This window comes from Vulpes vulpes, chromosome 5, assembly GCF_048418805.1.
Source record: "Vulpes vulpes isolate BD-2025 chromosome 5, VulVul3, whole genome shotgun sequence".
Taxonomy (NCBI): Eukaryota; Metazoa; Chordata; class Mammalia; order Carnivora; family Canidae; genus Vulpes; species Vulpes vulpes.
In genome coordinates, this window is record NC_132784.1 from 129,763,284 (window position 1) to 129,775,429 (window position 12,146).

At 39.3% G+C, this 12,146-nt stretch overlaps 1 protein-coding gene across 2 annotated transcripts in view; it reads right to left on the minus strand.

The window, feature by feature from the left end:
- VPS41 (VPS41 subunit of HOPS complex) overlaps positions 1 to 12,146 on the minus strand; it is a 164,852-nt gene that overhangs the window by 98,334 nt on the left and 54,372 nt on the right. The gene's annotated exons all lie outside the window — the stretch shown is intronic.

Sequence of the window (12,146 nt, forward strand, 5' to 3'; positions counted from 1 at the left end):
GTGTTTCATCCTGAGTAGAATATGTACTGGCATATTAGCAATCTAACAGGGAAAAGCACATCTACAAAGTTTGAGAATCTTCTTTTCCTCACATCTCTGTTAGCAACAGAAATTTTTTTTAACCTTATTTTTCTGCCAATGATCATTGATTTACTTCCCTACTACTTGTAAACAAGCATTTTTTTTTTTTAAGATTTTATTTATTTACTCATGAGAGGCAGAGAGAGAAAGAGAGAGAGAGAGAATGGTAGAGACACAGGCAGAAGGAGAAGTAGGCACCATGCGGGGAGCCCCATGCGGGACTTGATCCTGGGACTCCAGGATCATGCCCTGGGCTGAAGGCAGCACTAAACCGCTGAGCCACTTGGGCTGCCCAATATAAGCATTCTTAAGTCTGTTGGTCAATTTGCTCAAGCACTTGAGCTTGTTCACAGACAGCTTTTACTCATTTTTCTATGGATATGTGTGTTGCTATTTTTTTGAATTTTCTTTTTATTTTTAGGGTATGAGACCTTGGTACAATATCTCACCTAGACGCTGTATGCAGTCTGTTTTTGTTTTTTTTATTGCAAGATGGTTATTACTTTTTTTCTAATGTTTAAGTCTTCAATACTTTTGGGACTCATTTTTTTTTCCAAATGGATATCCAGTTGGGGTAGCCCCATTTATTAAATACTCCATCCTTCTTCTGAAGAGAACTATGTCATATAATAAATATTCACATACACTCAGATAACATTCTGGGTTTTTAGTTGTGGTCTCTTTGATCATTGCTATATCGATTCATCACTGACTTAATTACAATACACATAGTACGTTCTGCTACCTGGTAAAAGGCAAGACCCAGCCACAATTCTCCATATTTTCCTTGGCCTTTCTCAAGGATTTTTATGCTTCTCCTGTGAAGTTTAAGATCAAATGACCCTCACTTTGCTAAACACAGTGGTCGGTGGTCAAGCCTAACTTACCTTAACTGATACGAGGATGCTAATAACTTTCTCCTTCTCTTTGCTTCCAGGATACTAAACTTATCTGGTTTTTCTTTTAAATTTCCAGCTTCCCAAATATCAGGAAGGGAGACAGAACATAAAGACTCCTACCTCTGGGAAACGAACTAGGGGTGGTGGAAGGGGAGGAGGGCGGGTGTTGGAGGGGAATGGGTGACGGGCACTGAGGCGGACACTTGACGGGATGAGCACTGGGTGTTTTTTCTGTATGTTGGTAAATTGAACACCAATAAAAATTAATTAAAAAAATAAAAAATAAAAATAAAAAAAAATAAATTTCCAGCTTCCCTCTCTGTGTCCATGGCTAGATTCTCACAATCTTCTGATTTCTCTGTTTCATGGTTCAGTCCTTGTAGCTCTTCTCTCGCGCGTCTATATTTGCTCCTTTGGCTATTTTCTCCCAAGCCATGAACTGACTCTTATATTTTTTCTCTAGATTGGGCCTCTTCCTCTTTCAGACCAATACACAGAATTGCCTGTTTCACAGATGTACTTGGATGCCTCACAGGCATTCAGCCCAAGATCCTGATGCTCCCTTATGTAAGGGCCCTTTTTTTGGGGGGGGGGGGGGGGGGAGTTCAATTTGCCAACATATAGCATAACACCCAGTGCTCATCCCACCAAGTGCCCCGCTCATTGCCCATTACCCAGTCACCCCAACCCCCCGCCCACTTCCCCTTCCACTCCCCCTTGTTCATTTCCCAGAGTTAGGAGTCTCTCATGTTTTGTCACCCTCACTGATATTTTCACTCATTTTCTCTCCTTTCCCTTTATTCCTTTCCACTAATTTTTATATTCCCCAAATGAATGAGACCATATAATGTTTGTCCTTCTCCAATTGACTTATTTCACTCAGCATAATACCCTCCAGGTCGATCCACATAGAAGCAAATAGTGAATATTTGTCATTTCTAATGGCTGAGTAATATTCCACTGTATACAGAGACCACATCTTCTTTATCCATTCATCTTTCAATGGACACCGAGGCTCCTCCCACAGTTTCGCTATTGTGGACATTGCTGCTAGAAACAGTGGGGTGCAGCTGTCCCGGCGTTTTACTGCATCTGTATCTTTGGGGTAAATCCCCAGCAGTGCAATTGCTGGGTCGTAGGGCAGATCTATTTTTAACTCTTTGAGGAACCTCCACACGGTTTTCCCTTTTGAATGTTTTCCTCATCCCAGTTAAGGATGACTACATTCTTCTGGCTGCTCAGGGGAAAAAAAACCTTCGAGCTATTCTTGACTTCTGTTTTTCTTTCACACTCTACTGTGTATCTGTCAGCAATTCTGATCATCTCATAAACCAAAGTTATCCAGACTGTGACCACTTTCACCAGCCCTACAACAGCCATCATGCCATCATCATTCTTGTCTGGACCATCCCAATATTCTCTTAACTAGTGGACCTGCTTCTGCCATACTCTCCAGAAGTCTGTTCTCAAAAAACCAGCAGAGAGATATTGTTAACAAGTTGATCAGATAATGTCATTCCTTTTAAGTCCTCCAATGGCCTCCTATTTCAGGATAAAACCCAAAATTTTTACTATGAGCTGAGAGTCCTCAACAGTCTGGTTCCAGTCCTCCCGCCAATCTCTCCCCTCACCTATTCTCTGCCTTGTTCTCTCTCCTCCAGCCACGACGACCTTCCTGCTGTCTTCCTGCCTTAGAGCCTCTGCACCTATCTGCCCATGCCCAAAATGCATTCTTGCCAAATCTTTACTGGTCACCTTCTCAGGGACGTACTCTGGCCACTGATCTAAAATTTCAACATTCACCAAAACACTGCAACTGCTTCGCTGCTTCATTTTCCCTTGTAGCGCTTCTCACTACCTACCTTATTTTACTTATTTATCTTATTCTCTGTCAAACTCACTCGCTACTATATTAAATTCACGAGAGACAGTTCAAAGAGTAAGAAATTCAAATTGCACAAAAATTCTTCCAGAGAAGAGAAAGGATAGGTTTCTCAAATCATTTTAGGAAGCCAGTATAACCTTATAATAACAAAATTCAACAAGGCTATTTTAAGAAAGAAAAGGTACAAGTGAATCTCAGTCATGAACATAAATTGAAACATCCTAAAGAAAATATTAATAAAGTCGGCATATGTACAAAAGCCAAGTTTATTCCAGGAACACTAAGACTGGTACAATACAGGGAAATGAATGAATGTAGTATAATCTTCTGCATTAAGAAAATAAATGAAGACTATCAAAAGATCATTTCAGTAAATGCAGAGAGTGATCAAACTCAACACCCATTCATGGTAAAAACCCTTGGCATAGTGAGAGAGAAATTCCTCATTCTCACTTAATGGCAAAATGTTGAAAATTTTCCCTCTGATATCTTTACAATATTAACTCTTCTAATCCATAAACCTGGAGCATTTCTCCATTTACTAGACCGTCTTTAATGTCTCTAAACAAAAAAATTGATATTTTTCTCCTTAGAGATCTTGCATTTTATTTTATTCTGGGAGTGGCAATGCCTGTAAGCACCCTTTTCTCATTCCTGGTATGTGTAATAGGATTCTGTTCACACAACATACAAAAATAGGCAAAATTCTATGACAGTGCACAGGGGGTACAGATAGAGGGTATAAAATGAAAAAGAAAAACTAAGCATTTTCAATTAGGAAGATCTGGGCAGTAGGGTCCCTCTAAGGGAACTGCAAGCAGGGCGAGAGAGCTGTCACATGGTCTATTCTCAACAGAGTGCTAGTTACATGATGGTTTGCTTTATAACTCTCGTTTCACTGCATATTTTATGTGCTTTGTCAAGTTGTATTTCACAAAAATAAACATTAAAATGTTAAAATAAAATTAAAAAGAACTTGCTCATGAAAATGTCTGTGGTCAATACCTTCATTGGCTTATTTCTTAAATCATCGGTTTTTTTCTTTTTTTTTCCCAAATAACTGTCAAATAACTCAAATGTTCTCATTCTATTCTGGTCATTTGATTTTCCCAGAAAATACTGCATTTCATATCCTTAAGAGATGAAAATTTCTTTTTCTTCTTTTTTTTTTTTAAAGATTTTATTTATTTATTCATGAGAGACACAGAGAGAGAGAGGCAGAGACACAGGCAGAGGGAGAAGCAGGCTCCGTGCAGGGAGCATGATGTGAGACTCGATCCCGGGACTCCAGGATCACGCCCTGGACCGAAGGCAGGCGCCAAAACACTGAGCCACCCAGGGATCCCCTCTTTAAATATTTTTAATGTTAAAATAATACTTTTAATATTTTCTTCTTCTAATATTTTAATAATACTAATGATATTACTATACTACTACTATTACTATTACTACTACTACTACTACTACTACTACTACTACTGCTACTGAGCTAACATGTCCTATTGTGGCTTATTGTGCACCAGTCTCTAAAGAGTTTTACACATGTACCATTTGGTCCTCATGGCAACTCTAGGTGACAGGTACTATTATTTTTCCTATTTCCCATTTGCAAATATGAAAATGTAATTTTTAATGTGTTTTATTAATTTCTAATTACATATTAATTTTCCCTTTTTTGCCTTTGGACATTTTGTTGACCTTACTGAACTTCCTGACATTAATATATTGCACATTAGTTGTTAATGCTCATCTGTTAATCATAAAATAATCAAATGTCTGGCGTTTGCCTTTGAGTATACCAACTGGCCACAAATCAGAGGCCAAAAAATAATGTGTAATTGCAATAATTATTTCCTCTTTGAGAAAAGTAAGATTTTATTTTGTTTTGTTTCACTTCTAAGGATGGTGACAGTATTACTTGGTTATTTACCTAGTTATTAATAAATTCTACTGTAACTACAACTGTGGTCAGAAATGTGGTTTGTGTAACATTTTTTTTTTTAATCGTTGCTCTCTGAAACCTAAGATATTCATTTCAAACTAACACATATTCTCTGGTTCAAAATACATTTTTTTAAAGATTTTATTTATTTATTCATGAGAGACACAGAGAGAGGCAGAGAGAGAAGCAGGCTCCACGCAGGTAGCCCGATGTGGGACTCAATCCGGGGTCTCCAGGATCATGCCCTGGGCTGAAGGTGGCACTAAACCTCTGAGCCACCCAGGCTGCCCCAAATACATATATTTTTAATATATGTATATTTATATTATCTAATTTTTACATATCCTTATTTACTTTTTCTTCTTGATCTATTGAAGACTGATAAAAGCATGTTTCAAAAACTTCCCATTAAAAAAAAAAAAAACTTCCCATTACAACTGCAGTTTTGTCCATTCTTGGTTTTGGCTCAAGGAAAAAAAAAGATTACTTTGCAAAGCTGTGTTCTACAGCAGATTTCTTTTATAAGACACTAAGAAATGGAAATTATCTACATTTCTAAAAGCAAGGAATACAAATGATGAAAATTAAAAGAACAAATTAAGTTAAAAAATGTATATGTAATAAAGAATCTTGACTTTAGGGTGTCTGAATGGCTTAGTTGGTTGGGCATCCAACTCTTGATGTCAGCTCAGGTCATGGTATCAGGGTCATGGGATGGAGCTCTGAGTTGGGCTCCACATTCTGCGGGGAGTCTGCTTGAGATTCTTTTCCTGTCCTTCTGGCTCCTCTCTCACTGTTCACATGTATGCACCCTCCCTCCCTCTCTCTTTTAAATAAGTAAATAAACCTTTAAAAATACAAAAAGATTCTGACTTTATCCAAGAGAAGTCAGGTCTTTGCCCTTGGTTTCCGGGAGATAACCTGTGTCATACCTACAGATCTGATAGGATGTCTTTGTTAAAGGCAAAAGACCTCATAGTCTTTCAATGGGCCATGCCAGAAAGATTAACTCTGTGATTTTAGGTGAGGGCTTTGGATCACAGCGTATCAACCAACCCAGAAGCTGAATTCAACCATGTGGACAACCCATCAACCAATCATGCATACATAATAAAATCCCAATAAAAATCCTGAACACCAAAGGGAGCTTCCCTGGTTGTCACACATCTATGCTCACACATCTATAACATGTCCTGAGGACAATGGAATCTTGTATCCCAGGGTCTGCCCTATGAGACTCTTCTTTCAGCTGATTTTTTTGACTATATCCTCTCCTTATAATAAACTGCAATTGTGGGTATAGTAACTTTCAGTGAGTTCCGTGAGGCCTCTAACTAATTATCAATCATGAGAGTGCATCTGGGAACTTTCTACATCTTGTAGTTGGTGTCGGAAGTTTTCAGCAAATTCACTCATCTGGAAGACTGTGCCTTCAACTCTCACAATTCAGCTAACTCTGGGTAAAGATGATCCTGTGTTTATAAACACAACTGTATTTATAGGTATTTTCACATAACATATGTGACTGGAAGTAGATATTCCAAAATATTAGCACTGGTTTTATCTAGGTGCTGAGATACTATTACTGTTTAGATTATCCTCTATTTTTTGCTAATTTCTAGGATATATATCTGTTTGTAATACAAACATAAATATTTTTAAATGATTATGTAGTCAGTTCTTTAAAACCAAAATGATAGCAAAATTTATCTTAGTTGTTAAAGCTGTCACTGAGGACCTGCAGCACCTATTTTTACCTAAAGCGACGACTGGGTGTCATCACTATGCACATTGGTTTCTATTACTAGTTCCACAATATTTGATAGAGAACAAATAAATAACAGGATTTCAGCATTACAGCTGTCAATGGTACAGGTAGCGGGTCTGGCACCTATAATCATTCCTCACAGAAATAGGAACAAACACCTAACGCATTTCTGCCATTTTTTCACACCTGAAGTAATCAGCGGGAAAAGGAGAAAAAGGGTACAGAAGGGAAAGTGGAGTGAAGAGTCTTTCTGCAATATTGCCTGTTTTACACACAGAATGTAGAGGGTGTTTGCAAAGCTAGGACACTGGAGTAGATGTAAACAAGGAGAGGGACCCGAGGAAAAAAGACCAGAGAAAAATGGCCTCAGCTGTATTTTCCATTAGCAACAATTTTATTCCTAATGGAGACATGTTTGGAATTCTGGACAATATAAGTGAGTTTGTTCAAAAATCAATAATGTCAAGCTGACACTATAGAACATATAAAAATGTTTCCTTAATGGAACAAAAAGAGAGGCCTGAGTAAGCAGGAGGGGGTGAGGACTGGCACATACCTTCTAAGCCCAAGTCCACTACAGGTGGTCTCAGGTTCTTAAATTTAAAGAAAAGGCAAAATTACCAACATGTACACCTCATGTGATAATCAATTACCTAATGTAAAAATGCCTGAAATAAATACACTTAGTATGGATTATGTCAGCTCTTCAATTAGGAATAAATTCACGGTCATGGCAAAAGCTGCTCTTAATGGTGTTCTCTGTGGCAACTTCTTTTCCCTCGACACTCCTCATCATCCCACCTTAAGCTATCGGTCCCCCAACAGTGAACCTAAGAAATCAATCTGCTAATGTATAATTTGTAAGGCTCCTCTGACTAACAAATGGATAATTGATTCCTTCACAAATGCTGCATCCCCATGGACACAGAGTGGAATGAATAAGAAACAGAAGATGGATTTCATTTTCGTTCTCTGAGATCCACTAGTTAGCAATCCCAACATCCACATGGTTGCCCAGGCAGCTTCATGCTCTTTAGTCACACTTAGCAAGCAAGCCACACTTACATTACACGTGTGAAAAGCAAACGCCTGTTCTTTCATACTTGGGAAAAGCTCTTTTTACTGCTTATTTTACTCTCTCCTGATGATACACCCTGAGGTGAGCAAGACCTCCAGCTGGATTTAAGAAGTCTCTGACAAATACACCTACTTGTGAGTTTTCTACAAATCTACAAAACAAACATTTATTTTCTCACTGACTTATTCTATGGGCAGAACAACCTAACCTTTAACTACAAACTCCCAAATTTTCTCTGTGGCTCTAAGTTCATCTCAGGTTTTTAATACTCAGTATCAGACTTGAATAGCTGAAGAAGTGCCGATGGTTCACATCTGGCAAACAGTCCCCCATGATACCAAGTAGAATCATTCCATCATTAAAATGAGTGCAGGAAAACTATTCTTGTGAGGTTTGGAAGATGATACTACCTCCCTAAGCCTTAATAACTATGTTAATTTGAAGTTTATGATGTGATAATCCAGCTTTTAACAGAAGCTGCTGTTTCTGCAGATGAAAGAAAAATGCTTTGTTAGTATCCATTCATTCCAACTTGAGAAATAATTAGTATATTTAAAAAGCTACAAGATCATTATTTTCCACTCTGAATAAAAGAAAAATAGTGGTGAAAGGAGGCACAACTACATAGCAGTTACGTTTCAAATTTTGCCTGATAATGTGGCTGAAATATTCTTTATTCTACAAACAACTACTGAGCACCAATTACAAATTGATACTATCAAAAACAGTCCTTTCCACAGAAATAGAAAAAAAAATCCTAAAATGTATATAAAACCACAAGACTCCAAATAGCCAAAGTAATCTTAAGAAAGAAGACTGGCTGAGTAGTCAAGCATCTGCCTTTAGCTCAGGGCATGGTTCCCAAGTCCAGGGATTGAGTCCCACATTGGGCTCCCCTCAAGGAGCCTGCTTCTCTGCCTCTCTCTCTGTGTCTCATGAATAAATTTTAAAAATCTTAAGAAAAAAAAAAAGAAAAAGCTAAGTCATCACTCTTCCTGATTTCAAACTATATCACAAAACTATATTGATCAAAACAGCACAGTACTGACATAAACACACACAGAGCAATGGAACAGGATCTAGGGCCCAGGAGTAAACCCACGCATTTATGATCACCTTGTATTTCAAGAATACGCATTGGTGAAAGGACAATCCCCTTAATAAGTGGTGGGTAAATTCGATATTCCTTGAAAATGATGGAACTGAACCCCTATCTTACACCAATTGCAAAAAGTAACTCAAAATCCATTAAGAACTTAAAGTAAGATATGAAACCATAAAAACTCCTAGAAGAAATTGTAGGGGGGAAAAGCTCCCGATTGTCTTGGTTTTCTGGATTTGACACCAAAAGTTCAAGTAACAAAACCAAAAATCAACAAGTGGAACTATAGCAAACTGAAAAGCTCTGTACAGCAGACATGATCAACAAAATGAAAAGGCAGTCTACAGAATGGAAAGCAGTATGTGCAAACCATGTATCTGATGCAGGGTTAATATGTAAAATTGACAAGGAATTCATGCAATTCAAAAGCAAGGAAACAATCTGATTTAAAAATGGGCAGAGGACTTCAAATGACATTTCTCCAAAGACATACAAATGGCCAACAAGTACAGGAAAGGGGTTCTATATCACTAATCACCCTGGAAATGCAAATCAAAACCATGATGAACTATCGTGCCATATCCTAAGAGGACAGCTATTATAACAGATAACAGATGCTGGCAAGGATATGGAGAAAAGGGAACCCTGGTGCACTGCTGGCGTGAATATAAGTTGGTACAGCTACTATGGAAAACAGTGTGGGGGTTCCTCAAAAAATCAACACCAGAACTACCACATGATCCAGCAATCTCACTTCTGGGTATATATCCAAAGGAAATGATTCATGATCTCAAAGAGATCTATACCCCCTGTGTTCACTAGCATTATTCATAATAGCCAAGACATGAACACAACTTTAGTCCACTGATAGAGGAGTGGATAAAGAAAATGTGGTTATGTATATTTATATAGCATATTCTTCAGCCATAAAAAAAAAAAAAAACTGCCATTTACAACACCACAGATGGACCGTGAGGGCGTGATGCTAAGTGAAATAAGTCAGACAAAGACAAATACTTTATGATCTCACTTATATGTAGAATCTGAATCCAATTCCCAGAACCTGAGTAAGATGGTGGTTTAGGGGTTAGGGAGTGAGGAAATAGGGAAATGCCGGTCAAAGACACAAAGTTATTAGATGAGGAAGGTCAGGGGACGGTGTAAGGCACAGCCTAGTGACTGCAGTAAACAACACTGTATGCTATAACCTGAAAGTTAGCTATGAGGGAAGAGCTGTAAGGTTCTCACCATAACGCCATAACCACCAAATGGTAATTACAGGAGGTGAAAGTTAACCTCATTGTGGTAAACGTTTTGAAACAGACAAGTATCAGATCATAACACTGTATACCTTTAAGTTATATGACATTATATGTCAGTTATATTGCAATAATGCTTGAAAAAATAAAATTGCATATTCTAAAAAAGTACTAACCTATTACATAAACAAAGCTGATTTCTAAGTGAAAAGTATTTTAAATAACTTATGTATTAGTTAAAACATTAAGCACAGTTATTTTAAAGTGGAACAATTACATGTCTGCTATTTGAGGTAATGGCCATTATATTCCTAACGCAAGAATTCCAAAATACCCTTCCCACATCACAAGCTGCTGAACTACAGAGCATTCCCGTAATTCAAGTAGCTTTGTGGTTCACCAAAGCTTTCCACTGATGCTGCAGAACTGTGAGTAAATATAAAATGATTACCTGAAGATACAGAGTACACTGTCTCCGTCTCCCAATAGCCTTAATATTCTATAACTTCCACAAAAAAAGTTTGCCACTTAAATTTAACTTGCAGTTTAAAGATCAAAAACTGAAATTATCCTATTAGAAAATAAACGTCCCCAGAAAATGATTTAAACTCTAACTAGTGTCTTGAAAATAATCTAAAAGAAGTAAAAACTACTTGGGAACGAGAAGAGAGGAAAGAAGTTCTCCAGAAGAGTCACCTTGTTGGGAAATAAAAGCATTTTGTCCATTCATTGCGTCATGGCTGTTTTAACACTTGAGCTTAAATTTCCTGCAGTTGTAAGAACACTTCTAAATCAGTCTCTGCAGGCTGCTGAAACATTCCTAAGTACTTTAACCTTTCAAGAGTAACCTCTAGGGGCGCCTGGGTGGCTCAGTAGGTTAAGCGAGGGACTCTTGGTTTTGGCTCAAGCCATGATCTCAGAGTCCTGGAATTGAGCCCTGCTTCGGGCTCCCTGATGCTAGGCTTGTCCCTCTCCCTGTTCCTCCCCTACTCCCTTTCCCTCTCTCTCGCTCTCGCTCTCAAATAAATAAATAGAGAGCATGCCAGGTGTGCCTTGGCAGCACTTGGCCACTGCATCCGACTCATCAAAGCCCGGACAGGGGCCCCTCCCAGCATCGGAGGCCCCCAGTCCCTGGACACGGCTGGCCAGCTGGCCAGGGAGGAGGCCCCCAGTGAGGAGCTGAGGCCCCTACCCCGCTGCCGCTCCCATCAGGGTGAGTACAAGCTCCCAGAAGCAGGAGCGCTGAACGGCCTTCCAGCCTGCAGAAGACTTATTACATCAACATTCGTCCTCTAAATCCTAACCACCTTTAAAAGCACAGGGAGGATTTGAAGGGATTGCCTCTGAAGGAGCCGGCATGCTGCTGATTCCCAGAGAGGTTTTCCTTTCATTCGACTGCATCTCCCGCCTCTGCCTGCCACATCCCCGCAGGCAGCAGGGGAGGCAGGCTTGCACACGACACGCACACAACACAATCCTTCGCAACCTGGGCACCGATTAAAACACTGCCTCAGTCAGAGGTGAAGTCAGGCTCCTGGTCTACTTTTATTTGTCTTTATTTGGTCCTCTTTCATTTACATGCTGGGGACTGTGCCAGCTGCCAGGTGAACACGGTAAATGTGGTCCTTGCCCTTAGGAGGCGTGCAGGCCACTGAAGCGCGCGCTGTTCACATTTAAGACCATGACCTTCCAGGGACGCCACAGACCTGCAGCCATCCTCTGCAGGGAGATGGATGAATGGCAAATGGCAGTCAGAGCTCACTCTCCCCAGAGCGTGCAATGTCCGTTTGCCGAACAGAGCGGACATTCCAGAGAAGCCTCCCTACGACGCCTTGGATAGCTGTCTACAATACTAAATCTGGCAGATGAGGGAGGAAAACGTTAATAGGAAATCAGTTCTGAGCAACAGCATAAGGAGCCAGCAAAGTTTCTCTTTCTCAGATCCATACCAGAAGAATTGCTGAGCCCAGGCCAGCTACCAGACACTGTGCCCAGTCTGTGGTGCTGTTGTAAATCAATCAGCTTTCCTGGAAAACCACTCTTCAAAGCATAAACATTTTCTTATATACATAAATAACCTGTAAAGAAATACAATTGACAGTTTTCAAAATGGTGAAATATACTGTATGAAG